At 32.6% G+C, this 6,000-nt stretch overlaps 1 pseudogene; it reads left to right on the top strand.

Moving 5' to 3' along the window:
* Positions 1-1,643: 1,643 nt before the first annotated feature.
* LOC126746581 (uncharacterized) lies at positions 1,644-2,503 on the top strand (annotated as a pseudogene).
* Positions 2,504-6,000: the final 3,497 nt, after the last annotated feature.

Below are 6,000 nucleotides of genomic sequence, written 5' to 3'. Positions count from 1 at the left end.
AAATTCTTATCTACTCGGGCTTAGTATTCAGTGCTTGAATATTTTAATGACACTCATAATGTAGCTAACTAGTGGAGAAATGCTTATCTTAAGGAAGGCACAGACTGGCGCGATCGCGGCCGTGATATCGTAAGCGATCATTTTAACACAAACTAAATGCGACTACGGTGGCGACCAGTTCATCTTTTTGCCATGTAGTTATAGCTTGTTTGTTGAAAAAAAAATGACTGATCGAGATGAGGTGCTATTACTTGCAGCCTTATGTGAGGATGAGTGCAGAGAAAGGTAAGTATTTTAATAATAATTGTTGCTTGTGTAGTATATTTGTGAATTATCCTTTATGTTAATTACTATACTGTATTATACTTTTAGAAAGAGAAGGATCTGGGCGCACGAAATTAATCAAACGCGTAATTTAGAAGGAGAATTTCATACATTATTTACTAAACTTAGACAAGACGAAGAAAGGTTTTTTGTATATTTTCGAATGCCAATAAAAAGTTTTGATTAGATATTAAAACTGATTGAAGAAGATATAAAAAAGGCATATACTAATTTTAGAGAACCTATAACAACCGCTGAACGTCTAGCAGTTACTTTACGGTAAGAAAACTAATTTATTGGTTTGTATTTTTTGTTTATTTGCATTTCGACTTGCGTATGTTTTACTTGGATACATAAGAAAATCTGTTAAATACACAAACAACATACCATTGTCAAAAAAAGCTTATAAATTCCTTCGAGAAAAAGTTTCATACCATGTGGTTGCTTCTGAGCATGTTTGAGAATTATCCGATTCCGGTGGTGAGGTGGCAGCATATGAATTAAGTGGTGAATTCGAAAACTGATTACTTGTTTGACATGTCGAATTTTGCTGATAATTTACGCCAGAAGGTGTATGAAGTCTGGTACCTGTAGTTACTGAAAAGGATGAACCAGTTGTGGTTTCCTCTATATCACGTAATTCCTCTTCCATTATTACTTGCGCAACTCGATATTTTGCAACAGCTTGACGTTTTGAAGATAGTTTTTTAATCGCTTTAGCATGTCCCAAAAATAACAAATCAAGGTCGTCATAACTCGTACCCTGTGAATTGTTATCTTTATTTTTCAAATATGACAAAACCTGAGAAACGGATGATTCATTATTCTCTCGTACAAATTTTCGCTTAGGTGCAGTTTTTTTCAATAGATGAGGAGTAATGGTTGAATTTTCCGTAGTATTTGCGGATGACCTAGACCGATTTACATCAGAGCTATTTTCATATGTTTCGGTTAATTCATATGTTTCAGTTTCTCTTCTACTCAAGTGATTCTCCTCCTGACTAATTTGAGTATCTTCATTAACTGTTTCCTCAACATTACTTGACGTTTGAGCAAACTGCAAGAACGGCTTAAAAGCTGACATCTGAGCAGCCCAAGGCCAACTTCTATATCGATCAATATTTTTGGCTTTCTGACCTGTATGAGTCTTTTCAGATCAAAGATGCTTTGCATAGCAGTCGCGAATATTTTTCCATCTTTTCTTTGCATCTTCACCAAAAAATAATTATAATAAATAATAAACAATTCACAAATGCACCTGGAAAAGGTGAATTTGCGACAACTCTGCGTAATTTCCTTGATTTATATTTGCAGGTTTCTTGCGACTGGAGATTCTTTAAAAACAATCGGCCACAGCTACAGAATGGGATTTTCAACTGTGAGTCAAATTATTAATGAAGTGTGTGATGCAATATGGAAACATCTACAGCCTATTTATATGCCCGAACCATCCACAGAGCTATGGGAAAGAACAATTTCCGGATTTGAGAATTCATGGCAGTTTCCCAACTGTATTAGGAGTATAGATGGGAAACATGTCGCAATCAAGTGCCCTCCTAATAGCGGTTCAAATTATTACTGTTATCTTAAAAAATTTTCAATTGTATTATTGGCTATTGTGGACCACGAATATAAATTTGTGTGGATATCGGCGGCTATGGTAAAAACAGTGATGGTGGCATTTTTGAAGCATCCTCTTTTGGACAACGGATGTCCAGAGGATTATTGAACATTCCTCCCACTAGAGCCTTGCCAGGTCAAAATGAAGAAACTCCTTGTGTACTTATTGGCGATGAAGCATTTGCTTTAACATCCTTTCTAATGAGACCATTCCCTTACAGATTATCACGTCACGATATTCGAAAAGAAAAATACAATAAGCGCCTATGTCGTGCACGGAGAGTAGTCGAAAATGCTTTTGGCATTTTAGCTCAAAAATGGAGGTTATTTTACAGACCCTTAGAACTCAAAGTAGAAACATCTATAAAAGTTATCAAAGCAACGTGTGTTTTACATAACTATTTACGTACGGAAAAAAAGAGATCTACTTTTTTCACATCTATTAGAAGATGCAGAGCCCATAATAGGAGCGTTAGATCCTCTTCCAGCTGACGGCCGAAGAGTGACAAACTATTCGTTTCAAATACGAGAAAATGTTGTAAATTTTTTTAATACTTAATATTTTTTCTATATTACTTTATCTTCTTAAAGCTGCATACAATATAACAAAACGAACTTCTCGCGTCAAACTTTTATGTCATACAAATTTTGTAATATAATACCGAAAAATAATGAAAATACCGTTAAATTTTGTAATATAATATAATATACAGGGTGTCTCACGACAAATAGACGCGATCCATATCTCGGAAACAAATGTTTCAAAAATTTTGAAAATTTGGCACCATGGCACAGTCAATGGGGGCCACACAGCTAAAATATTTTAACACTTGTGACGTTTCCGGTTATATCGGAAGTAGGTGTCAACTTCGTTATTTTAAATAGAACACCCTGTATATTTTTACATTTTTGGCTTCCACGTGAAATTGTAGGTATATTTTATGTATAATGTCCTATACCTAAGTGTGACCGTTTTTGACATATTTTGAATTTCATGTGAAAAATTATGTTTATAAGCCCTAACATAATTACCGATTACTCCCTTTTAGCAGTGGCGAAGCGTACGAGTAGACAAGGTAGACACTGTCTACCCAAAATTATCCAGTTATTTGTCATTAATTTATTGCGTAATTATTTCATGTAATTGTGGAATTACAATTTAAAAAAAATTAACACAGAGCGTAGTCGCTCCTTACTATTATTATATAGTATCTAAACGGCTATAATATCTATCTATCTATAATATCTAAGGCGCGCCCCGCCTGACGCACCAATTAAAATAAAAATGCAGGGCTGACACCCAATTATTGTATACGAGCCCCAAAAGGACACATTGATGTTTGTCTTCCGAAATTTAGAGCAATTAATCGAACCATATACGCATCAAGTAGGTGGCAGAGGTCCGGCCGCATCAGCATTCATCCAATTACGTATGCGAAATTTACTCGCGGAAAAGACATTCGAGCTTTTGTCTATTGAAGTCGACCAGCTATTTTATTATGCTGTTGAGGGTTATTGTTTATGGACACGCTTGATCTGGTCGGCGCAATACATCTTAAGTTTTTTTAGTGGTTATTTATGAACGACTGTTCGATATTGGCAATTGTATTTTAGTTGTGTTTTTATTTGTCTTTAATTAATTTTAAAATAATGGATATTACGGATTTATAAGTTATAGTTATACCTATGTTGTGTTTTTTTGTAAGTAGTATTTATTTTTATTTATCTATCTTTTTTTTACTGCTAGTAGTAATTATTTTATTCTTTTTTATATCACTACATAATTTTTCTCTTTGAGTTAATATTTCAGGCGCTTTCATTCTCTATTTTATTAAAATGAATAATATTGAATTAAGATTTTTTTCTAATTAACGATTTTTATTGTTTGTCTACCCGAAAAAAAAGTTCACGCTTCGCCACTGCCTTTTAGTAGCCTTTATTTATTGGTTAATTTTGATTTTATTTTAAAGAAAGGATCGCTTTAAGAGACTGTTTTAATATTTGGCTAAAAAAAAGATACAGGGAGGTAAAAAATTAGCATTAAAAATTAAACTGAAAAAATGATTAAAAGTCAATTTTTTTAAATGGAAACCTCCTATTTTTATAATTTTTTCATAAAGATAATTAAAAATAAGGTTAATTTTATATAAGGTTATCTAGTCCAAAAATTGGTAGTTTCCGAAATATTGGCAGTTTAAATTTGGCCTAATATTAAAAGCCGCATAGTAACACGGCTCAAGGATCGTTGATTAGTTGGCCATGACGGTTGTCATAGTAACCGCTAGAAGCGGCAGTAAGATATTAGAATATAACAGAAATGTCAGTATTGCTTGTAATTTCGTAATATTTTAAAAACTTATATGCCAGGGCGATTAAATTATACACACGAAGATTATTTAAATTTGTTTATTATCTATGGAGAATGTAACAAAGTTTTACCGAGAACATGCCAAATATTTGCCGATGGATTCCCAGAAAAACAGAAACCATCATGTTGAGCTATTATGCAAATAATAGAAAATTTTACAAATTTTGCCAGAGTAACAAGGCATTTTAACAAATGCTCAAAATTTCCTTCTTGAACTTTTAAACATTTTTCACATCTGCGAATTAGCTGGTCATAGGTTGTCGCTCTAATTTACTCTGGAGATAAACTTTCAAATGCTTGTCTAACCCTTTCCATACAATCCTGCTGCGTTGTTAATGGATTGAAATAAACAATATTCTTTGTTCTTTCCCAAATAAAATAATCTAGAGCAGTTAAATCCGGAAAACGAGGAGGCCACAAAATAGGTCCGTTATTAGCAATCCACTTGTCATTACATGATGCATCTAAGAATCTCATTACAGGAAAGGTTTTGTGTGGTGGTGCACCATCATATTGGTAAAAATTTTTTAATAAATGTTTCGGTGTTCTGCCAAGGGTAAATTCTCTAAGTATTCTGTATCCAAGCCTTCTAGAATATTTAAATATCCTTCTCCTGTAAAAATTGATACAGAATTAAAAATTAAACGTAATATGCAATAAATTTATAAGTGACTTGCTATTTAAGTTTTCTTCGTAAAAGTGTAATTTAATGTGTAATTTAATTATTAAAAAGTGTACATTTCTGTTATAATGCATTGTCTTACTGCCGCTTCTAGCCGTTACTATGACAACCGTTATGGCCAATTAATCCACAATCCTTGAGCCGTGTTACTATGCGGCTTTCAATATAAGGCCAAATTTAAACTGCCAATATTTCGGAAACTATCAGTTTTTAGACTAGATAAGCTTATATAAAGTTAACCTTATTTTTAATTATCTTTATGAAAAAATTATAAAAATAGGGGGTTTCCATTTAAAAAAATTGACTTTTAATGATTTTTTTATTTTAAATTTTAATGTTAATTTTTGACCTCCCTGTATCTTTTTTTTAGCCAAATATTAAAACAATCTTTTAAAGCGGTCCTTCCTTTAAAATAAAATCAAAACTAACCAATAAATAAAGGCTACTAAAAGGGAGTAATCGGTAATTATGTTAGGGCTTATAAACATAATTTTTCACATGAAATTCAAAATATGTCAAAAACGGTCACACTTAAATATAGGACTTTACATAAAATATACCTAGAATTTCATGTGGAAGCCAAAAATGTAAAAATATACAGGGTGTTCTATTTAAAATAACGAAGTTGACACCTACTTCCGGTATAACCGGAAACGTCGCAACCGTCAAAATATTTTAATTGTGTAGCCCTCATTGACTGTGCCAGGTTGCCAAATTTTCAAATTTTCTGAAAAATTTGTTTCCGAGATATCGATCGCGTCTATTCGTCGTGAGACACCCTGCATACATACCATCTATTTTCAGCAAAGCTCCTATTTCATCCCAAACCTTATTTTTGATTCTGGTATTCTTATATTCCGGATGTGATAAATCATAAAGAATTCTATGTTTTTTAATCAATTCAATTAATTGTTCTGTTGTAGTATCCATATTTATCAAAAAAGTATGAAATGCTAAGATGTGCATATTTAATGTTCAATGTTATGCGACTTTTGTATGTATGTTA

Source organism: Anthonomus grandis, chromosome 17 (genome assembly GCF_022605725.1).
Source record: "Anthonomus grandis grandis chromosome 17, icAntGran1.3, whole genome shotgun sequence".
NCBI lineage: Eukaryota > Metazoa > Arthropoda > Insecta > Coleoptera > Curculionidae > Anthonomus > Anthonomus grandis.
Note: the sequence above shows the minus strand (reverse complement) of the source record. Positions and strands in the feature narration are given on the sequence as shown.